The sequence below is a fragment of the Ochotona curzoniae genome, unplaced genomic scaffold, assembly GCF_017591425.1.
Source record: "Ochotona curzoniae isolate NIBS_2020 unplaced genomic scaffold, NIBS_Ocur_1.0 contig_2688, whole genome shotgun sequence".
Classification (NCBI taxonomy): domain Eukaryota; kingdom Metazoa; phylum Chordata; class Mammalia; order Lagomorpha; family Ochotonidae; genus Ochotona; species Ochotona curzoniae.
In genome coordinates, this window is record NW_024465553.1 from 18,491,205 (window position 1) to 18,515,419 (window position 24,215).

A 24,215-nucleotide genomic window follows, 5' to 3' on the forward strand; every position below is an offset into this window, starting at 1 on the left:
AATCATGTTTAGTTGTGTTTGCTGGCTTAGGCATGCCAGTTTTAAAAATAGAAATCCTAACACACCAGTAATGCACACAAACGTTTGGTTAATACATCCTCACCAACTGAGCATGGCTGTGTCCTAACAGCCAAGTCAAGAAACATTATCGTTGGCCAGCTACTCTGCTTCCAGTTTGTGCAACTCCCTCCAGCCCAGGCCCAGCATAGCGCCAGTCTCCTGATTATCGAGTGTATCACTCACGTGTCCACATTTCCCCCTCAGCTTCGAGTCTGTGAGAGTTATAGTGTTGGCTGCTGTTGCAAAGAGTTCATTCTTGGTGTCATAAATAGTATTCTGTTATAAGAACATACTGTGACTTGTTTGCCTAATTTTTAAGACCCATGTGTTTATTTGAAAGGCAGAGTAATTGAGAAAGGGAGGAAGGGGAAAGAGAGAGAGGGAAGGAGACAAGATAGGTTGGGTGGAAAGAGAGGTACGGTAACCAGGACTAGAACCAATGCTCTGGGAGATGCTGCCTCCAGCAGCAGTTTAGCCTGGTGCACCACAGCACCCATCCTGCCTGTTGCCCTCTTTTTTTTTTCCTAAGATTTGTTTTTTTATTGGATACTCACATTTACAGTGAGAAGGAAAAACACAGAGAAAGTTCTTCCATCCACTGGTTCACTCCTCAAGTGGCTGCAACTGATCTGAAGCAGGAACCAGGAGCTAGGAGCTTCTGATTCTCCCACACAGGTGCAGGGTCCCAAGGCTTTGGGCAGTCCTCCACTGCTTTCCCAGATCACAAACAGAGAGCTAGATGGGAAGTGGAGCTGCCGGGATTAGAACTGGTGCCTATATGGGATCCTGGTGCATTCAAGGCGAGGACTTTAGGCCACTAGGCCACCACACTGGGCCCCATTGAGTTGATTTTGATGAAGCAATTATTCTACATTCTGATATCACTGGGTGTAAGTAGAGTACCCTTCTAGGAACTGTATTGATTTTCCTATTCTTCATGGTCCCATGGCTTACATGGCAGGTTAGCATTTGCTCTAACTACTAATTTCATGGAGGTTATTTTTTTTCTTTTTCTTTTTTTTTTAAGACTTACTTATTTTTATTTGAGAGGCTGATTTACAGAGAGAAGGAGAGAGAGAGAAAGAAAGAGAAAAGGACTTCCATCTGTTGGTTCACTCCGCAAATGGCTGAAATGGTAAAGCTGATCTCCTCTGAAGCCAGGAGCCAGAAGCCTCCTTCAGATCTCCCAATGGGTGAATGGTCCCAAGGTCTTGGGTCATTTCCCACTGCCTTCTCAGGCCCAAGGAAGGAGCTGGATCGGAAGTAGAGTATTGGGGACATGCAACAGTGCCCACATGGGATGCTGGCATTATAGGGTGGAAAATTACCCCAATGAGCCATGTTACCAGCCCCTCATGAAGGGTCTTGAAACACTTAAGAACTGCTCCTTAAATTTTCTAGAGAACTTCTCCCCAGAATTTATAAAATTTGTGTGAAGAACCAAAAATAAAATCACTATAGCCTCTGCGAAAGAAATTCTCTATGCCATTCTCTTATTGAATGGAATTTAGAACTTTGGGAACGTTTGAGTCAAAACCCAAATACTAAGTGAGATTGTAGATTACCTCAAATTTCATGATGTGGTCATTTTCTTCAAAATTTTAATCCAGTTACTCCTCTTTGGAATCTAACAAGGCTGGGCAAATCAGAAGCTCCTCTGTCCAGTTCCTTACCATCCCTTGTCAACCACAGTGCAAGATGCTTGAGAAATGTAGAGGGACAGGGGGCTATCCTGCCCAGCTCCACAGCACCATGACTGTCAGGGGGACATTAACAGGAGCTGTTGGTTTGGTCTCCATTCTCATTCCCGACACCCAAACAGCAAGGAAGCCATGTCCCATAGAATAACAGCAAAAATATGATTTTACACATTTCCCCCTTGTAGACTCCTCCTGACAAAACACTCTGCAATCCTGTATCCTGGGAGCAGTTACTGTTTTATTCTGCAGAAGGAAAAATGAAGATCTGCAGGGCTGAATTGATTCAGGAAGATCCTGGAAGAACTGGAGTGTGAACGGCAGACCCAACTCCAGATCTCCAGGACACAAGGCATCTTTCCTAGGAAGAATTTTAGGGATGATGGGGTTGCGTGGGGAGCTCATTATCAGCCCTGTGAGTAGGTAATCTTGACATTTGATGCTTGTCATTGCAAGTTGTTTTTGGTTGTTTGCTTAAAGATTTATTTATTTGAAAGGGATGGGGGAGAGGAGAGAGACAGAGACAGAGGCAGAGAGACAGACACTTTCTGTCTTCTGATGCACTTCCCAGATGGCTCCGACAGTTGGGTTTAGGACAGGCTTAAGCCAGGAACCAAGAACTCTATCTAGGTCTTCTGCAGGGATGCCAGAGGCGCAAGGAGGTGGTCTGTCCTTTGCTGCCTTCCAAGGCACTTTAGCAGGGAGCTGAATTGGAAACAGAGTCACCAGGATTCAAATTGGTCCTCCAGTATGGAATGTTGGCATTGTAAGCAGCGGTTTAACTTGCTGCTGCACAGTGCCAGCACTTGTCTGGCATTTTGCTCGGTTAGTATCTGGTGTTTGGGAAGGAGATATTGTTAAAGAATTTATTGCTTTAGTTCATTTATTTGAAACTTACTTATTTTATTTGAAAAGCACACACGTAGTAGAGGGGAGGGTGAGAGATAAAGTTAGTTTATTTGCTGGCTGTCTCCCCAAATTACCACAACAGTTGGTTGAGCCAAGTTGAAGCCAGAAGTCAGAAACATTATCTGGGCCATGCATGGTAGCCTAGTGGCCAAAGTCCTCATCTTGCATGTGCCAGGATCCCATGTGGATGCCAATTTGTGTCCCTGCTGCTCCATTTCCAATCTAACTCTCTGCTTGTGGCCTGGGAAAGCAGTGGAGGACAGCCCAAAGCCTTGGGTTCCTGCACCTATGTGGGAAAATCAGAAGAAGCTCCTAGCTCCTGGCTTCAGATTGACACAGCTCCGGCCATTGTAGTCACTTGGGGTGTGAACAGTGCATGGAAGATCTTTCTCTGTGTTTTTCCTTCTCACTGTAAATGTGAGTTTCCAATAAAAATAAATAAATCTGAAATAAGAAAAGGAAGAAAAAGAGAGAGAGCAAGAAAGAACTAACACACTTTCTGGGCCCCGCATGTGGGTGGCAGGTACCCAGCTATTTGAGCCATCACCTGCTACCCACCAGAGGTATAGGGTACCAGGAAGCTGATGCGGAGAGCAAAGCCAGCATGTCAAAATAGGCACTGTGATGTGGAACGGATTCTTCCAGGCAGTAGCTTACAGGCTGCAGCAAACGCCACTCCCTGCTTGTTTTCTCTTTTTCTTATGATAGTCAAGAACTAAAAATGAATGAAAACCTATCATTGTGGGAGCAGGAGAATGACTATCCCAAAAGCTGGGATACCTTCAACCCTGACTCCTAACGGAGCCTTGGAAAGGATTTTGGCAAGATATAATAGAATAAAAACAGAGGGAGAAGTATATGTGACATATAATTTGATTTTTGTTGAGTAGGTAATAACCGCTTCCTTAATACTCTACTGCGTGTGTGCATGTGTGTACATAATTACCTAAGTACAGAGAAAAATATGTAATACACAAACTATAGTGTTAACAGGAACTACCTGGGAAAGCAGAGATGGGGGCACTCGTGTGAGGATGGCTATAGAAAAAAGTGTAAGCTATGTAATTGCATTTGCATAAAGGAGTTCATGCAAATAATCTTGTAAGTAAGAGTATCAAACACAGGCCCAGTGCAATGCCTTAGTTGACTAAGTTGGCTAATGTTAATCTTGCAGAGTTCCAGGATTCCATATGGGCTCTGGGGTGCTGGTTCATTTCCTGCCTGCTCCACTTCCCATCCAGCTGCTTGCTTATGCCCTGGGAAGGCAGTGGAGGATGACCAAAAGCCTTGGGAGATTGCACCTGTGTGGGAGAAGCAGAAGCTTCTGGCTCTTGGCTTCAGATTGGCTCAATCTCTGACCGTTATGGACATTTGGGGAGCCAAACCAGTGGGTGGAAGATCTTTCACTGTGTTATTCCTTCTCTCTGTAAATCTGCTTTTTGAATAAAAATGAATAATTTATATATATATATCAAGCATAAAGAGTGATTCTGATAAAAATCAGGCTCCAAACTGCCTATAGGCTAATTGTGCTGGCAAGTGTGGGAGCTTGATGGAATGACTTGAAGGTTTCATTCTTCAGATGGGTTAAATTGCACATGAGGGACACTGGGCAGAGGTAGCTCAGGGAGAGTGATATGGGTGGCTGCGCACAGGCACGCTGCTGCATGTGACGTACCAGTAGTCCTAACCACTGGGAAGGGCCTACCAGCTGCTGGCACTTGGTTTCTCTAGGTCAGAATCTCACCCTGGTGCTCAGTTGTGGGATGTGAGTGTCTTGTTGCTAAGCACTGCCTCAGCTCTGCTTTGCAGGCCTCAGTCGTGTCTGCTGCAGCTGTAAGCTGGCCTTCTGAGGCTCTCTGGGGGGATGCCACGGCGCTGCTGCCGGGAGTCGTCACCTTTCATAGCACGGGTTTTGCTTTTTAAACAGAGCCACCACCCCATGAGTGTGTCCTGTGTGTGCTAGCTGGCCACATTCCTTGTTTACATAGGAAATCTTGTGTGCGTGAGCTCCTCACAGTGACCGCTCACTGTTCCTGAGGGAGCAGGGCTGCTTTACAAATTGGAGCAAGGCAGATTGTCCTACCTGAGGACAGGTGTAAGACGAGCGAGCTTGTTAGGTGTGACAGGTTCCTGGAGTCTGTCCTCTGCCCCTGAGTCATCCCACCACCTTTTGAGGGTTTGGTGCTTCTGTGAGGATCCTGTTCCATCTCTGCTCACCACTCACCACACAGGAACCAACAAATATGTGGCATGTAAGCAAGGGCTCATCTGGTGGCCTGGGATCATGGCTTCTCTCCAGTTCTCTGGCCACAGAATAGTAGGAAGCAAATGGCGTTTGATAAACTGCCATTGCCTAAGTTTTTCTTTCTGGAAAGGTAAGAGTCTCGTGTGTGTGTGTGCGTGTGTGTGTGTGTGTGTGTATGCATGCAGAAGGTGCAACAGATTTTTCCTTGTCTTTTCGAGTTTCTTTTTTAAATTTTTATTTGAAAGAGGCGGGGGGGGGGGGGAGATGAACGAAGGGAGACACAGAACTCTTCCATCCACTGGTTCACTCCCCAAATGCCAGCAGCAGCCGGTGCTAGGCTAGGCTGAAGCCAGGGGCTTGGAACTCCTTCCCCGTCTCCCACTTGGGGGCCGCAGTACTTGAGCCAACACCCGCTGTTTCCCAGGGTGTGCATTCATAGGAAAGTGGAAGCAGAAGCAGAACTGGAACTCAAACCCAGGCCCTCTGTTAGAAGATAGGGGAAGCCCAAGTGATGTCTTGACTGCTATACCAAACACCTGCCCTGGGGTTAAAAAAAAAAAAAAAACAATGGAAAGAAGCGTTGTAGCCAGTGCAGTTGTGAGTAGCAATCTTGATATTAGTTCTTCAGGGGCCGGGGCTAGGTCTGAAGTGACCAGCACAGTATGTGACATGTAAGAGGACCCCAAACATAGGCTTTTCACTGTCTTACAACCTCCCAAAAATCCATGGCAGGACAGCACGGAAAGTCATTGTTGAAAACATGTTATTTTTTCTTCCTCAGTGTCGCCTGAGGGGTTTGAACACTTTTCCTCCAACCTTCTTATTGTATATGTTTAAGCAAAGCAATGTTCCTTCTGGCCAGCTGAGGAAGGTCCCATCAGCAAGGACCTTGCCACACAGCACTCTCCTGTGTGCATCCTGAGAGGGGAGTTGTCTGTTCTGTTAGGCTTGTTGAAATCTGGGAGTGGCTTGGTCAGCTGGAAAAGAGTCGTTTTTTATAAGGACACTTCAAAAGTGTACTTCCAAAGCAAAAAGGTAAATAAAAGACGATTTTATTTGAGTGCGAAAAAAGTTTGAAATGCATGCATAGTTCTTAAAAAGATTTTTTTTTAAACAAAGTCAGATATACAGAGAGGATGAGAGAAAGAGCTTCCATCCACTGTTCACTCCCCAAGTGACTGCAGTGGCTGGTGCTGCACCAATCTGAAGCCAGGTGCCTGAAACTTTCTCCATGTCTTCCACATTGGTGTAGGAACCCAAGGTTTTGGACCATCCTCAACTGCTTTCCCAGGCCACAGAGAGCTGGATGGGAAGTGGAGCAGGCAGGATTAGAACAGGCACCCATATGGGATCCTGGTGCGTTCAAGGCGAGGATTTTAGCTGCTAGGTCACCACGCTGGGCCCCAATAGTTCTTAAATTTTTGAAGATTCCTTGTATAAGTGTACTTTATCAGTTTTTGCACTCAAATAAACAGCCTTTTTTTTTTTTTTTTTTTTTTTTTTGAGAGCCAGAGCGATCTCCCATCCACAGATTTACTCTCAAAGTACTTGCAAAGTCTGGGCCTTGGCCAGGCCAAAGCTGGGAAGGCAAAACTCAATCCTGGTCTTCCACATGGGTGGCAGGAACCCAGTGCTCGAGCTATTATTACTCAGGGTGATTAACAAGAAAGCTGTAATCAGGAGTGGAGCTGGAACTCAGTCCAGGTACCCTGATACAGACATGAACATCTTAACTAGCACCTTAGCTGCGAGAGCACACGCCTGCCTGTGAGTGTGTCTTATTAATTCCATTTCCATAAACTTTGGGAAGTGCTCTCGTCCCTCCAGGACTGTAGGCCTTTGGAGGTCCTGGATGGTGTAGTTCGCTTCGCTCGAGGGAAGACAAGGACTGCAGCTTCCAGTGGGCTCTCAGGCAGCGGTCAGGAGGGTGGCCTGTAGAGGAAACAAAAGCAATCCAGCAGATGGAATGATAAAGGAATGACATCGCAGTAGGCATGGCAACCACAGTGTCATCATAATCTCCCAGTGAGGATGAAGCTTTTGGAGCTCCAAGGAAGATCTAGTCTCCTTGGGCTACTTTTCGCTTTGGGACAGGCAGGTGCACATAGGAAGCAGAGGGTGTCTTGGAAGGGGCTGCTTATCCAGTGGCTGGAGCAGACAGGGGTCTTGGCTCTTCTCCTCAGGCCTGCCTCCCAGCTCTGACAGGCTCTCTGGGGTGGCAGAGTGCCACTGCGAGGCGTTTGTGTTTGATTATGCAGTGAGGCTCTGGGAGTTGGCCTGGAGAAGGGAGCAGAAAGGGAGAGCCAGGGAAGCACTTCATTGCAGAGTGAGGGAGAGAGGAAACGGCGATCACGAAGCTGAAGACCCATCCTCCCGGCCTCCTCTGCCAGGGGCTCCAACCCCCTCCCAAAACCACAGACAGCCTCCTGCTCCTTCCCGTTTCCTTTGGGCCTGGGACTCTGCTGCAGATGGACTTGAGCGGGCTGTAAGCCATGTAAGTTGTGCCAATTTCAAATCCACTTGCGTTCATGCCCCCAGGAGAGCAAAGATTTCCGACAGCTCCCTGAGGCACCCCTGAGTGAAGAAGTTGGAGTGCAGAGGGTGACACTTAGGGACATCTGGGAGTGTTATCTCAGGGATGTTGAACATGGTGAGAGGATTTGGGGTGTGGAGTGTTGAGGAAGAGACTGGAACCCTGGGCTTGGTATCCTGGGACTTCTGGATGGGTGCCTTTCCCAGCAACATGGGGTGACTCTGGGCAGACCTGGCTACTGTCTGTGTGCTTATTTGTCTCCAGTCTTAGAAGTGGGTGGCACAGGCAGCCTGTCCAAGGGAGAGTCCCTGTTAGAGGCTCTGCTGTTTGGCACGGTCCTCCAACTGCCATGCAGGTACAGTGAGACATGTTGGCTTTCCCAAGAATCATCAGAGCATCCGGAGCTCCTGTTATGAGTGTGAGACATTGCTCAGCAGCTCCTTTGGCAACCTGTAACTCTAAAAAGTGGCTTTGTTATTTTTCTCCTGCACATATGTAAAATTTACCATTTTAACTATTTAAAAATTATTCAAGGGGTCTGGTGGAATGGCTCAGTGGCTTGCCATTGCATATGTCAGGATCCCCTATGGGTGTTGGTTCATATCCTAGCTGCTCCACTTCCATTTAGCTCCCTGCTTATGGCAGGGGATAGCAGTCAAGGATGACCCAAAGCCTTGGGACCTTGCACCCATGTGGGAGACCCATAAGAAGCTCCTGGCTCTTGGCTTCATATTGGCTTAGCTCCAGCCATTGTAGCCGCTTAGGGAGTGAACCTTAAGTGGATGAAAGATCTTTCTCTGTGTCTCTTCTTCTCTCTCTAAATCTGCCTTTTAAATAAAAATGAATAAATCTTGTTAAAAAAGTTATTTGAGAATCAGGTTAAAAGTGAGGAAGAGAATTAATCTCCCTCATATGCTGATTCATTGTGCAAATGCCTCCAGTGCCATCTAACTGGGGCTAAAGTTAAGGTCCAGGAGCTCAACCCAGGACCCCTGTGTGGGCAACAGGAGCACAGTTACCTGAAGCATCACCACTGCCTGCCAGGGTCTGCATCAGCAGAAAGGTGGAGTCAGGAGCCAGGGCCAGGCATCACACCCAGGTACCGTGATATGGGACCTGAGCATCTTCACCCATCTTAACCACTGGACTAAATCCCCCCTCCCATTTAATTATTTTAAAATTCACAATTTATTGGGGTTTAGTATATGTATAATGTTTGAAACCATTACTGTTAATTCCAGAATATCTCATTTCTCTGTATTCTCAGTCCCTGGTAACTACTGATCTACTTCCTATATAAAAAAAAATAAAGGTTCTTCTTACTCTAGAGATTTCACACAAATGAAACTATACGGTAGATGTGACCTTGTATGTCTGGTTTCTTTAGCTTAGCATAAAGTTTTCAGTGTTCAACTGTATTATAGTATGTATCAATCCTTTTTAAAGCTGAGGAATAGTCCAGTATATGGAAAAATCATGTGTTATTTACCCATTCATCAGTTGATGGAAATTTGGATTGTTTATCGTTCTTTGCTATTATGAGTAATGCTAACACAAGCATCACATACAAGTGATTTTAGTCCTCATGGGTAATTGACTATGATTAAAATTGCTGGATCTTGCGATAATTCTGTTTTAATATTTTGAGGACCCACCATATTTTTTTTTGCATAGTAGATATCATTTTATGTTCCTGCCAGTAATCTAGAAAGGCCAAAGTTCTTTTGACCCTTGCTGACACTTATGTGTTAGCTTTTGGTTATAAAACACATGCTGTGGCTCATTATGTGTCTGATTGTGGCTTGATGTTGCATTTCTCTAATGACTGTGATGTTGAGTATCTTTCTGTGTGCCTATTGTCCATTTGCATATCTGTTCAGGAGAAGTATGTGTTTGTATCCTTTGCCCCTTTATCAGTTGGGTTGTTGTTAAATGAATTTGTGTTGACCTGTCATTGTTCCTTTACCCCAGTGAGGCATAGTAGGACCAGCTTGTGCAAGTGGAGGAGTAGAGTAGGTCATCTAAAAACAGGCTTAAATCTTTGCCTCTTAGGCTACTCCTCAATGTGTGTGTGTGTGTGTGTGTTTGTGTGTGTGTGTGTGTGTGTGTTTATATCCTCCTTAGAGTTTGTCATCCACTAAATTCTTGTTTTGTCCTCAATTCCTCTGCAACTTGACCTCATCCACACCCTGGCATTCATTACCACGTCTGTGTTGATTACTCGTAGATACATGTGTCCAACTAGGATTTCCCTTGAGAGCACCATATTTACATTTCCAGCTGGAACCTCAACATGTGCAGAACTTACCATGGCCTGTTGCCGGCTTTAGTTGCTCCCGAGTGCCCAACTGGAGGCTCAGCAGCATCGACCTCACCACGTGGAAAGCAGCTTGGTCTCATTCCTCTCTCCCTCTTAGGTGCACCTGCCTTTTTTCCATCAAGTCATTTCCAATTGCTCTTTTCAATATTCTTTTCTAATTTGTCTTAATTCTTCATTCTCACTCTCGGTAGTCTGGCTTTCCACCTTGCCTTCCTAGTTTTTGAGTTAACTTTTCATCCATACTCTACCAGGGTGATCCAGTTCTGTTGCTTCCTTTTAAAACTCTAGTGATTCCTTCTTTCCTGAAGGATAAACTTCCTGACTCCTTTTGGGAGCATGAGAAGGCCTCCTGGATTTGGCCTCTACCCATCTTGCGGATCTCACATTCCCCTGATTGTTCTCTTCTCAGGCCCTTTGTAGCCATATGGAATTCCTTGAGCTTTCTTGAATGAATTGTGTTCTCTCAAATCACCACACTTGCAATGTCATGCTATTGGTATCAGTTCTGTAAATGTGGCCAAGAATAGATTCAGGGTTGGATTATGGACCTAACAAGGCCCAAGCTAGATGCTCCTATGGACAGAGAACACAGTGACTGTGGATTGAGTGTGGATTTCGATTTCTTACTTTATTTGAAAATATTACCAAAGAAAATAAAAATTAAACTGCATTTCATTTCCTTTGTGAACCACCTGTGTTACAGAGGTGATGGATTCTTTTTGTGTTCCCCATCCGTAGCCTATAGTTATGTTCAGAACCAAAACCAACAGGATACCTGGTGTGAGAAACATATGCATATTTTGTAAACTGGTGGGTCAATATTTAAGATTAGAGTTGGGTTCCAAGGTTGCCATAGATACTGTGAGCACCAACATCATGTAACTATTTGGGGTCCTATATCTATAGGTTCTGGGATATCACAGCTTTTCCTGAAAATGTAAGTCCTTAGCTAGAAAAAATAAATTAAGGTGAAGGTGTGGTTCTTTGTTCTTTCCATATAAGTAAAAAATTTGGCTTGCCTTAGGTTGTCATTTGGTACTTTCTCAGAATTTTACTTAGGAAACTTTCAAACCTTTTGATGAGTTGGGGGAATGGCACAATAAAACACCTCTGTCTCCTTTTCGTAGACTCACCATTTGTTAGCATTTTGCCACATTTATTTCTTCCCCCTCCCCCCCTCTTTTTGCACATGTGCATGTATGTGTGAGCACACATGTGCTCTCACTCCCACATGTACACACAGACGTACCTACTCACTACCGCCAAATGGTCTCTACAGGTCTTTGTGTTTTTGGTTATAGTATCAAAGTCTAGAAAAGACAGCCAAGTGACAGGTTGCGGAGAATTTTCTAAATTCCCCATGGGAAGGGAAATTGGCTTCTCAGAGTTTGTCAATGTGTGCAGAAGCCCTGGAACCAGATGCACGGCCCCTTCTGGGTGCTTCTTCATCCTCTCCTCAGCTGAGGCCATCAATGTGGCCAGCTAGGTTTGCAAGCAGAGTGAGATTTAGTGTGCAGCGTGGCCTCTTCCTCCCACCCTGTTCGCAAGCCTCTGGTAAAATTCACTGCCAAGCCTGCAGCCCTTGCGTTCTTGGCTCAGTGCTGTCCTTCTTTGCCTGGAGCATGTGCACAGATGGTTCTGGGTGAGTCCCTTGCCCTCATGGAGCCCCAGCACCTCCAACCACAGAGGGGTGGCTTGGGACACCTGTGCTTTCAGAGCTTTGCCTGCCCTCAGTGTCCTATGGCCTTGTGGCAGCCTGGAAAATTCGAGTGCTTTGGAAAATTGTCTAGAAGAATACTTAATGTGCTTGTGGGATGAATCTCAGAAATTTACTGCTGGCTGGGCTGTGGCCAGGACAGGGTCTGGTTTTTAACAAGGAGTGTTTTTTCCCTTGTGAGAGCTACTAGTGCTCTCTGCCCGTGGAGGAGGCGGCGGGTGGGCTCTGTCGGGAGGGAGAAGGCAGCGGGAACTCTGACCTGCTTGCTGCCAAGTACATGGCACAGAGAGGCCCCAAGCCCCCCTCCTTGCCGCCTTTCCTTGAGCTCACCTGCTTGTTTAAATTGTTCGCCTTGCTCCACCCTTCCCACGCCCTTTTATAGCTACTTTTGTTCAAGGATCTTGCCTCCTCCTTTTTCTGTCTTTGGCCCACTTCCAGGTTAAATACCTAAGAGGGATAGCACAACATGAAGATGTTGATGGCACAGGTGATGTTCAGGGCTAGACCTAGAACCCCAGCTGTGCGCTCACAGGTAGAGATGGCAATTGTTCAGAATTTAGGTCCTGAGCGTGCTTGCCCAGGGCAGAGGCGCTGAGTTGGCCAAACAGCAAATGGGTCTTAATTCCCATAGACAGCTATGTTCTGGTCGACAGATAAGGATTTAAGTGAGTTAGGATTGAGGAAGGGAACGAGTGAGTGGGGAGGTGACTGGGGATTCATTTATACGGTTACCATTATCTAAGACCCATTCTATTATGTACAAGCTCCTTTTACCCTGAAAAATACTGACTTGGGGTAGCCATCATTAACAGGTGCCAGAAACCACCTCTCCTAGCAATCACAGGCCAAGTGTGCTGCAGCTGTTTTGTTAGTTCTCCCAACAATGTGGATGAGACAGTGTGGCCTTCCTCCTGCAGGAGAGGAAAGGGAGGTGCTCACGGTCAGGCCATGAGTGGAAGCAGAATTGGAATTTGAGTGCAGACTTTTAAAAAGTTGTTTAATTGGAGAGGAGAGAGAGAGAGAGAGAGAAACACTTTCTGCTGGTTCACTCCTCAAATACCCATAATAGCTGGGGCTAGGCCAAGTGGAAACTGAAGTGCAAGAACTCAGTCTGGGTCTCCCACATGGGTGGCAGGAATCTTTGTACTTGAACCATTACCTGCTGTCTCCCAGGAGGATGTGCGTTAGCAGAAAGCTAGAACTGGGAATGGAGCCAGGACTCAGAACTCAGGCAGTCTGATACGGGCTGTGGGTGCTCCCCACGGTGCCTGTCCACATGCTGAATGTCTGCCCTTCAAACCCCACACTGTTAGCTTCTGTGTCTGTTGCTCCCAATGCTGGTTTGCCAACTGATGCCATCTGCGATGTACTTACTGTTTTTCATAAGACTTATTTTCTTCAGTGGTTCTTCAATTGGGGAGATTTTTGCCTTAAGGGTGTTTGAAAATATCTGGTCAGTTTCTGGTTATTTTATACTGGTCTGTGGTGGCTAGTAGGCAGAGGGTACGTTGAACATGCCATGGTGCATGGCACAGCTCTGCATTGCATTATCCACTCCAAAGTGGCACTAGTACTAAAGCTGATACACTCCAGTAGGATGTGAAGGATTGTTCTCAAAATTACATTATTCTAACTTTGTGGGATATGCATTAAATATCCTTTTCTTTTTCTCAAGAAAAACATTCTTATTGGTAAAAATAATTGTACATATCTAAAGGGCATGAGACTATTTCACATAGTTCAGGGAAAATGTACATACTAAAAAAATACCTATTGGGCCCTGTGTGGTAGCCTAGCGGCTAAAGTCCTCGTCTTGCATGTGCAGGAATGGGCACTGGTTCTAATATTGATGGCCCTGCATCCCATATAGCTCCTTGCTTGTGGCCTGAATAAGCAGTAGAGAACAGCCCAAAGCCTTGGGACCCTGTACCCTTGTGGGAGACCCAGAAGAAGCTTCTGGCTCCTGGCTTCTGATTGGTTCAGCTCTGGCCTTTGCAGCCACTTGGGGAGTGAATCAGTGGATGAAAGATCTTCCTGTCTCTCCTCTCTATATACTCGTCTTTCCAATAAAAATAAATAAAATAAATCTTTTAAAAAAACCTGTGAATTTCAAAATTTTTGTGAGAAAATTACCTATGAACTCTATTTCCACGAACTTTTTAATGCACATTTGCCTACTGTGATAATTGGATGCATGGATAGTGTGTCTAATGTAATTAGCTTTTCCTTCTCCTTCAACACTTTCAGTTTCTTTGCATGGGGGGACTTTGAGCTCCTTCTGTTTCTTGAGAAAATCTGCAATAAATCCTGCATTGTTACCACCCTACTGTACTGTGGAGTGACAGGTCTTGCTCTACCCATACAACTGCGTTTTGATGCTGCCCCTCCTGTGCTCCTCCCTAGCCTCGAGTGACCACTATTGAACTCTATCTGTGGCCTCGATTTATAAGGAAGGTTTATTTTTTTTTTAAAGATTTATTTTTTTATTATTTTTTCATTGGAAAGGCGGATATACAGAGAGGAGAGACAGAGAGGAAGATCTTCCGTCCGATGATTCACTCCCCAAGTGAGCGCAATGGGCCGATACTATGCCGATCCGAAGCCAGGAGCCTCTTCTGGGTCTCCCACGCGGGTGCAGGTTCCCAAAGCTTTGGGCCGTCCTCGACTGCTTTCCCAGGCCACAAGCAGGGAGCTGGAAGGGAAGCGGGGCTGCCGGGATTAGAACCGGCGCCCATATGGGATCCCGGGGGTGCAAGGCGAGGACCTTTAACCACTTGCGCCACCGCGCCGGGCCCAGGAAGGTTTATTTTTATTTGAAAGGCAGAGTGTCTCTTTCTCTCTTACACACACACACACACACACACACACACACACACACACACACACACACACACACACACACGGGAGAGATAGAAAGAACACTTTGACCACAATAGCTGGTGTTACGCTACGCTAAAGCCGGGAACTTGGAACTCTCCAGGTTTCCCACATGGATGCCAGAACCAAAGTACTTGGGCCCATCATTTGTTCCCTTTCAGGCATTTAAACAGAGACTTGTCCTGGAGGTGAAGCAACGAGGACTTGAGCTGGTACTCACGAGCAGCAGCATGACTAGCTTTACCACAAAGCCTAGCCCTGCACTCAAATGTTATAACTTCCATCTATGGGTGGGAGCCTGCAGCATTTCTCTTGCTGTGCCTGGCTTACTTTACCTGACATAAAACCCTCCAGTTTCACCCAGATGGCCGCAGATGTCCTTTAATTTTAATTTTTTAATTTAATTTTGTGTATTTGGGAGAGAGAAAATTTTCCATTAACTAGTTCATTCCCCAGTGTCTGTGACAGCTGGTGCTGACCCAGACAGAAGCCAGAAACTGTATCTGTGTCTCCCACATTGCAGGTGGCAGGTGGCAGGAACTCAGCCATCTGAGCCATCACCCCTTCCCCTGGTGCCTGCCAGGCTGTGCATTAATAGGAGGTTGGAAATGCAGTGTGGAGCTGAGACTTGAACCCCCAGACGCTCAGGTATGGGAAGGCAGACTTCCAGAGGAACATCTTACCTGGCACACTCAATGCCTGCCCCCCTTAGCCTTTTTTTTTTTTTAAGGAATGATGTTTAAAAAGTTGGCAAGATGATGCTGATCCCTCCATACTGCTTGTTGTTAAAGATTTCTTGGATTGCTAAGTCCAAACATGTAAGAATTATTTGATCTAGGAATTCTGTTTAAATTACTGCTTGTGAGGGATTGAAAAAGAAGGGGTTTCGGGTTACAAGTCTGGCAACACTTTAAGGTGACCAGTTCATGTGGCTCCTGAAATTTGAATAACAAGTGTTTATTGTCTGGTTATGTGCCAAGCCCTGTGGGCAGTCACCATCACAGTCTTCACTCTCTCCATAGGGTGGAAAGTGACCATGCATAGAGGGGCCGACAAGGAGAGCCTGGCCCATGTCAGCTGTATGGAATCATTCCTGCAAAGCTTGTAGATTGTTACCTTGGGTTGACTCTCAGGGGGCTTCTGTGACCTTGGGGAGGGCACTTGGGTTGCTTTTCTGCCTCCTATTTTTTCGCTGGCTTCCTGGCTTGAAGGAAGGTCCCTCATGCTCACATGGGAAAGCAGTCTCTGGTCCCTGCTTTGTTTTCTTCTTCCAATGGTGCGCCTAGTTTTGGATTGTTTTGAAGCTGTTTCTCGAGTCTGCCCAGTGCATTCTCCACCCAGTAGCCAGAACAACCTCACTCACACACAAACCTGAGCCTGCCTCCTGCCTCTTAGAACCTTCAGTGGTTTCCTCATTGCCAACAGGATAAAGTCCAAACTGCTTGGCAAGAGTTCTTGGCTCTGGTGTTGAGACCCAGCCTACCTCTGCAGGCTTGTGTCTCAGCCTTTGTTGTTTGCCACCGTTCACCCCGAGCTCTGGCTGCATCAGGAGCCTCACACTTCTGGCACATGAATTGCTGACCTGCCTTCTAGGAATCCTCTTTCTTTTCTTCAGTACCTGGCAAAATCTTACACATCTTTCAAAAGTTCATATCAGTCATCCTCTCTGGAAGCCACTTGGATACTGGAGAGTCTATTTGCTTGCCTCTCCCTGCTCGGGGTCTGTGAACCTGTTGTGGACTAGGCCTGTATTTGTCTTATTCTGTCTTAGAGACCCCACACCCTGCCGGGGGTGCTCAGTGCAGGGTAGGTGCCCACTTATTGCTTGTTGCATAGGAAACAAATGGATAAGGAAAGAAAACTCCAAGGTAGAGATAACAATATTCCACTTTGGGACATGTGAGCTAATATTTATTGGGAGGAATTTGAAGCAATGCAAGGCTCCACAGATGTAGCATGTTGCATTCACCATTGTTTGTAAGAGTAGAGGTGATTGGGCCCGGCGGTGTGGCCTAGTGGCTAAAGTCCTCACCTTGAACATGCCGGGATCCCATGTGGGTGCCGGTTCTAATCCCGGCAGCTCCACTTCCTATCCAGCTCCCTGCTTGTGGACTGGGAAAGCAGTCGAGGATGGCCCAAAGCCTTGGGACCCTGCATCCATGTGGGAGACCCGGAAGAAGTTCCTGGATTCCGGCTTCGGATCGGCATAGCATCAGCCGTTGCGTTCACTTGGGGAGTGAATCATCGGACAGAGGATCTTCCTCTCTGTCTCTCCTCCTCTCTGTATATCTGACTTTCCAATAAATAAATAAATCTTTAAAAAAAAAGAAAAAAAAAAAGAGTAGAGGTGATTAACATTTGAATTATGGATGGCAAACTTTAGCATTTGCTCTGTTATATTACACATGTGTCCATACAGAAAGTTCCCTCTGTTGTGTCACCATTACACATCGTCTTTTTTTTTTAAGATTTGTTTATTTTTATTATAAAGTCAGATATACAGAGAGGAGGAGAGGCAGCGAGGAAGATCTTCCATCCAGTGATTCATTCCCCAAGTGACTGCAACGGCCGGTGCTGCATCGATCTGAAGCCAGGAGCAAGGAACTTCCTCCAGGTCTCCCACATGGGTGCAGGGTCCCAAGGCTTTGGGCCATCCTCCACTGCTTTCCCAGGCCACAAACAGGGAGCTGGATGGGAAGCGGAGCTGCCGGGATTAGAACCGACGCTCATATGGGATCCTGGTTCATGCAAGGTGAAGACTTTAGCTGCTAGGCCACAGTGCCAGGCCCACACACCATCTTTCTAAAAGTAAAGGGAATGGTTGTTGGGTACTAGGAGTTGGTAGGCCAAGTAAGGAAGAGAAAAAAAATATGGTCAGAATTTTGCACAGTTAAGCAAAAATATACCATGTTGATGCAGAAAGCAGATGTGGTTTGAATTGTGTGACTCAGTGACCTGGACTTGTCCAGAGGCCTGTAGTGAATTTCCTGTCAGAACTGGGGCTAAAAGTGACAGAGCCATGGCAGGAGAGGGGGACTGGTTTTATTTCTGTTGTGTGTCTCATTTTCTTTTATAGAATATTGCATTAACATTTTTAATGATTGCTTTATTTTTTATAATGTTATGTAGTTAGGGGTTGCATGTTCATGTGGATTATTGATTACGATGGGGACAGTCAAGAAATGGGGGAAAGTAGATGGGACAACTGCCTTTGATCTTTTTACTTCCTGTGTCTGGGACAAATGGGGAGAGAAGGTGAGAGAGCTGCTCCCAACAGCCCAACTGCATCAGTACTTGGGATTGGGGACGGCCACCCGATCTCATCTAAGGGACCCTGATGTGGACCATGTTCTGAGGGTACGACTCAAGTGGTTTCAGTAGTTCTCAGGTACTATTGATTTTTATTGCTTCAAGGTTGAGGAAATCCTTCCAAGGTCCATTGGCTGACATGGTCCAGTTCAAAGTCTCTACTTGCCAGATGCTTGCTGTCAAAGTTTGGCCAGGAGAGATGTCCGGTTTGCTCTCCCTCCATGGTACTATATATTCTCTGCAGACCTCAGTGATAATGTCTTCCATGAGCGTCTTGGCATACCGTCCACTGCTCAGGCCTTAGCAGCTGAGGAGACACAGTTTTGACACATGCACTCCACAATCCTGTTATTTTCACAGTGATTGGATTTGAGTCCAGTGATACAGTTGGGGTGGTTCTCCAAAGAACCTTGCCAGAGGTGACCCCAACGTGACTTCTGTGTGTGCCAGCCAGTGCAGGGTCTGGCTCAGTCCATCATCCACATCAGCCTACATACCCTAGTGCTTGAGCTGTCACTGGCTGCCTCCCTGAGCCTGCATTCCCAGAAAACTGGAGTCAGGTGTGGGAGCTGAGTCGTGAATACATGAATACTTCAATATGGAACTCAGGTTTCTCAACTCGCAGCTTAACCCTCTGGCCCAGCTCTCATCCAAAGACAAGATGCTTCTTTTGTACACTCGTATGCCCTCTTGGCAGGTGCCTTGCATGTAGTAGCTATACTTGAATGTTTGCTGAATGAATGAGTGACCTTACTCAGTAAGGACAAAGCGTACTCTTGCTCCAGTGCCTTGGTGTACCAGGTCTCTTTTGCCGTTTCTGGAAGGTGGGAGTTTTTCTCTCTTTACCTAGATTGGGACAGAGGTAATTTTCTTTGGCACTCCCTCTGGACCACGTCACAGAGCCCCACAGGTTTGATTCTTTCTACACGTCACTTAAGGACTCAGAGGAGGCATCAGAGTCTCAGACCTTGGAACATTCCCCTGGCACAGCAAGGGGTAGGGGGAAGCAGGCAGAATGCAGAAGGCTAAAGGATTAATTGGTTAAACTTTATTACAAAGGCTGGTGCTATTGTTTACAGGCCATTAAAAACCATTATCGTTTCCCAGGCCGGGCAGACAGCAGCTAGCTGCTTTGATGCATGTCTTAGAGAGATAAGGAAAATTTATCCCTTGTTTTGACTTCAGAATTTCTTCTTGGTATATTATCTGACACGGGATTCAACTTTCTCCCCAAATGTCCCTGATCTCAGACAACTTTTTCAAGTTGTTGGCAGGGGAGGTGCAGATTAGAATCCTACAATTTGGGAGCTGGGGACCTCAGAGAAAGGGCTGTCTCTAACCTGTTCCCGCCTCCCCATCCATCTATTGCCTCTGGAGCAGAGCAGCTCAGGATACATCAGCTTCTCAAAGTAATTTGCATGTATTGATCTCTGAGGAGAGTGGACTTTTCTCATGACCTTCAGCTCATCTTCCCACCTCCAAGAACACATCTCAGTGGAGAAGGTGTTGCGGAGTCCCCTGCCTCACTCCAAGTCACCAGGTCTTCCCTGTGTCCCCAGAGGCATGTGCATGTGAGTTGTCTTAACTCTATGCACTTCTGCAGTGGATACAGCCAGGGATCCTCTGGAGGTACTGGAGTGAGCCCTTGCTAGCTCATGCCTGCATCCTGTTCCAACTGCCACCCCAGGGCCCTTTCTTGGGTGTGAGCAGATTCAGGCAAAGGGATGTGGGCTGCACTAAACTCCCTCTGCCCCTTGTATGGTCAGGGCCTGGTGAGCCGAGGTGATTTTCTGTGTTCTAGAGAGGAAGTGATTCCACTCACTTGTGGAAGATGGGCTGAAGAACTGGAGTGGGTTCTGGGAGACAAGTGTGAGCCAGTCGGACAGACAGTAAGGTACTCATATGTTTGTTAAACGAACTGAGTAAGTGGATGTAGGAAGGAGGAGCGTCAGCCAGAGCCAGGTCCTCCTGTTGGGACTGTGTGATCACGCTGGTAAATGTCTTATTTACTGAGGCTCTTGGGAGAGTTGGTGCTGGGGAATCTGAGAGCTTGGATTCTGAGACTTTGTAACTATAGGGAGTGAGGCTTAATTGTGGGTCAGAGCAGGAGAGCCTGGCTGGAAGTAAAGATCAAAAGGGTTGTGGGAGAGGCTCCCAGGGGGGTCAGCAGAGCTTCCTGGAGATGATTTTTACAGGTGTCACTGAATTCGAGAAAGATAGGGTACACAGGCTGGCAGGGCCCTTAGCTTTGTTACAGACCAGTCCTGGTAGTTCCAGTCCAAAGCCTCATCCCTCTTCCAGCCAGAATGGCTCCACATCCACCTCAGACAACGCTAAATAATGCCAGGAATTTTTTCCAGGCGTCTGACCCTGGGGCAAATCCTGGGGCAGACATTCCTTTCTTCTGGCTTTGTTGATACCCTCCTAACCCACACTCCCCTGGCTGGATTCTGCTCTCCTTGCAGGGTGCTTAGGAGAAGCTCAGGATGCCCTGGAGCTGGTGCAGGTAGATAAGCATCCAGTGCCTGGTCCCTCAGCTTCTCCAAGATGTTTCTTTGCCTGACTCCCTGCCTTCCGCATTGCCAGGATTAGACCACTGTCTTCCCAGTCTTTGCTCTCGCAAAGAAACAAAAGGTGGTCTTCCTTCCCCTTCTGTTTCTCTCAAGGCATCCCCCTTTCCCAGCAACATGGCTTCGCTCCAGTTGGAAGAAGGCTTCCCAGTTAACATTCCCTGCTGAGGGCGGGCCAGAGATGGGTTCCCTCCCAGTCTCTCACAATGCAGGCCCCTGGGTGAACAAATGATGAAGGAAAGAATGGAGCTTTTCTCCTGATCTGTTTGTATCACAAACTAGCACCCAAGGTCAGTGTTAGTTTAACTTGTTAAAACACACATCCCAATCACCCTCTCCTACCCAGTTTTCCCATCTTTTCAAGGTAGCTGCTTAGTTACATCCCATGGTGTGAGAGGAAGCCAGAAAACTCTTAGGATTGAGTGCATAAATGCCTTGGAAGTGGAAGATGCCCCTGACTTCTGGCTACAACAGCACTGCAGCCCATATATAACTGTGGGCAAGCTGCCCCTCCCGCCTAGCTTATCTCTGCCTCGCATTCACAGACTCACCAGCCTGGAGTCGCTCTGGATTTTGGCCAAGCCGGTTGGGAACGTGAAATAGCTGAGATACGGGATGGGGCGAGTCCGCCATATCCTTTGCATGCAGCAGCCAGGAGCTCCCTTCTCCCCCTCTCTGCGGCCTTCTAAGCTTTTCTCTGACATTTGGAGCTAATCTTTTCCATCTCACTTCTCCAATCTTTGAAAGAAGGGAGACCCAAACACACCATGTTAGCAGGTGGTTGTGCTGCGGATTAAGGACACCCTCTGCCATTTTGAAGCCTCAGCTACGAGATCTTGTGAGCTGTAATCCTGTCCCACAAACTGCCCCTTGTCTCCACCTTGGGTTATGATGGAGGTTTGGTTTTGTGTTGTTTTTGGTTTATGTAGCAGCCGGAGGGAATAGAAGAGGCAAGGCTAGAGAAGAAAAGCCTGGGGGGGGGGGTGGGGAAGGTGTGAGGTCCCTTCCTGGGGGCTGGAGGAGGCAGGTGATGCAAAGAGGCAACTTTGCTCTTGCCTCCTGGTGGGGTACACAGCTGGACAGCTGTGAACTACAGAGTTGCTGTGAAAGGTGTGAATTCCTTTTGGAAGATGCCTTGGGAACTGACAGTATGGGTAGTTTCTTCCCCAATAGACATACTTAATGGAACAGTGTTCCAAGACCCAATCCCTCTTAGGCGGATGATTCAGTCTTGATGCTTGAGATCACAATAAACTTTGAGATTATAACAAGTGCCATTTGAAAATCCGGAGTGTGAGCGTATGTTAGTGCCATTCAGACCCCAACCGCATTGAAGGTGATGATACCCAAGGTTGGTTGGTTGCTGCTGTTTGGTTCAGTGTCAGTATTCTGCCTGTGTTTGTTATCCATGGCAAAGTGTCACTAACCAGGTTGGCAGGTTCTTTCTTGGGGCTGTGACGAACAACCTGTCTCATGCCAGTTTTCTAGCTCCTGGTGGTCTCTGGGCAGACCTTGGCCTGCCTTGTCTGTAGCTATATCACCCCAGTCTCTTCCCTCCACTTCACGTGAAAGGTTTTCGCTCTGTGTGTGTGGGTGTGTGTCTGTGTCTATGTTCAGCTGCCTGTTTCTGATAAGGGCACCAGTACATAGGGTCAGGGGCCCTCCCTCACCTTAACTAATGCCATCTGTAAGGATTCTGTTCTGGATAAAGCCACAGTTGGGAGGTACTTGGAGTTAGGATTTCAGTATATCCAAACATAACACTTTCCATCCTAATACATTGTTACGATGTTATTTTTGAAAAGGAAAGACCTGGATACAATAAAAAGGAATACAACTAACTGCTGCTGAAGAATTGAGAGGAAGGTGAATTCAAGCTATGCTCCCAGCCCTGTTCCAATAACCTCAGACTTTGGTCTTGTAATCCAGAGTTCCCGTTTTGTTTTTTCTTGTTGTTTCGGAGCACAGGTGTGTGTCTGTGTGTCTATGTGTTTGTGTATGTATACATACATATATGTTTATTACAGTTTTTTCTTCCTTCAAATAATTGTTCCTAATGCCGTGTTCTATACCTCACTTTGTAAATTTAACTATGCATCATAGACATTAGTCTATATCAACAGGTATGTGTTCATTCTGTTTTTAGCAGCTGCATAATATTCCTTTGTGTGGATAGAGTGGTTCAATTAGTCCCCTATCTCTTGATGGACATTTAGATGATTTCTAATTTTCGCTGGATTGGAAAAAAAAAATCATAGATGCCTTTCTCTACCTGTGAGTGTAAGTCATCTGCACGTGTCACTCTTAAGGTTCTTGCATGCTATTTAAATTGTGTACATTAGGAAATATTTGGTAGCTTTTACCATGGAGAAATGCTTGTTCTTTTCATGTAACTTGTATACCAGAATTTTCCTCAGTCCAATATTCATATTGTTTCTAAAAAATAACCTAAAGGTTTAAACAGATCTTTTTGGAAATTCTTGCATGTAAGGCTCTAATTTGTCTTTCAAACAATGTATGTATATGGAAGAGAAAGTGGCATAAACAGAGATGGAGAAAACGCTTGTCGGCTGGTTCACTTCCTAAATGTCTGCCAGTGGCTGGGGTTGGGCTGTGCTGGAGTAGGGCTGAACCTGGTCCCAGGAATTGACCGCAGGCCTTCTGCGTGGGGGACAGGAGCCCATTTACTGGAGTCATCACTGCACTAGAGGAAGGAATCGAACTCAGGCACTCTGGTGTGTGAGGTCTTTGCTGTAGGCTGAATCCCTGCCCCCGAATCTCTGAATGTTGACCCTTCATCTTTGATTATTGTTTAACCTAAGTTACTAGAAATGGTCAGAGGATTTGAAAATTGTTAAGGTTCTGAAGCGCACGACTAGAATGTACTCTAGAAATGTCCCATTTGATGGTTTTACCAGTGCAATGCCCATCTTTCCCTGCAGCCCTACTGTTACCATTAGCACAAAGTGGGAAGGAAGTCTGCTGATTGAGTGTGTGAAATGTGACATTTTACTGTTTAAAGTTTTGTTTGCTAATTGCTCATGTTTCTTCTTTTATCGCTTCTCTGTCTTCCTCACCACCATTCACCCATTGAGATTTACTGCTTCTTATACCAAATTTGCTAAGGGCATTTTATAGTTATTCATTTGTCATATCTGTCATGTGGCAAATATGTTCACTGGTTTGCAGTTTGGCTTTTCAAAAGTTCTTTTTAAACCAACTTTGGTGTAATTTATACTCAGCCAAATGCACTCCTTTCAAGTGCACGGTTCTCTGAGTTTTGACAAATGTATTGACTCAGGTAGCTACAACTCAGCTGAGTCTTGTAACTGTCCTGCGAAGTTCCCCTGTGCCTCTTTGCCGTCACCTCCATCCTGGCCGCAGGCAGCCATAGATCTGCTGTGTCACTATAGATTAGCTTGGCTGGTTTTAAAATTTCACATAAACAGAATCAGACATTATATAATCCTTGATTCTAGCAGCTTTTACTCCAGCCTCTTGAAATGTTGTGTTAGTAACTTGTGCTTTTTATTATCGAGAGTATTTCATTATGCAAACATGCTGTAATTTTTTTCAGTCCATTCACCAATTGCCAGGCATTTGAGTTGCTTCGAATATCCGTATATAAATGTCTTTTTTTCCTCTGACATAATTGTCCCTCGTTTCTCATGGTTAGCTACTTAGGAGTGTGAAGCTGCTGCTGCTCTTTGTTTTTTAAAGATTTATTTATTTTTGGGCCCATTGCAATAGCATAGCAGTTAAAGTCCTTGCCTTGAACGAATGTGCCGGGATCCCATATGGGCGCTGGTTCTAATACCGGCAGCCCCACTTCCCATCCAGCTCCCTGCCTGTGGCCTGGAAGGCAGTGGAGGACAGCCCAAGGCCTTGGGACCCTGCAGCCATGTGGGAAACCTAGAAGAAGCTCCAGCTCCTGGTTTCAGATTGGCTCAGCTCCAGCTGTTGCGGTTGCTAGGG

The 24,215-nt window shown here is 46.3% G+C and overlaps 1 protein-coding gene across 9 annotated transcripts in view; it reads left to right on the plus strand.

Moving 5' to 3' along the window:
* DPF3 (double PHD fingers 3) overlaps positions 1-24,215 on the plus strand; it is a 264,129-nt gene that overhangs the window by 57,086 nt on the left and 182,828 nt on the right. Inside the window, exon 1 of one of the 9 annotated variants that reach the window (XM_040975352.1) lies at positions 20,886-21,078. The exons of 7 other annotated variants lie outside the window; for them this stretch is intronic. The gene's annotated coding sequence lies outside the window, so the exon portion shown is untranslated. Of the gene's footprint in view, positions 1-20,885; positions 21,079-21,969; positions 22,107-24,215 lie in introns of those variants that run through there. One more of the 9 variants, XM_040975351.1, reaches the window with a different exon arrangement.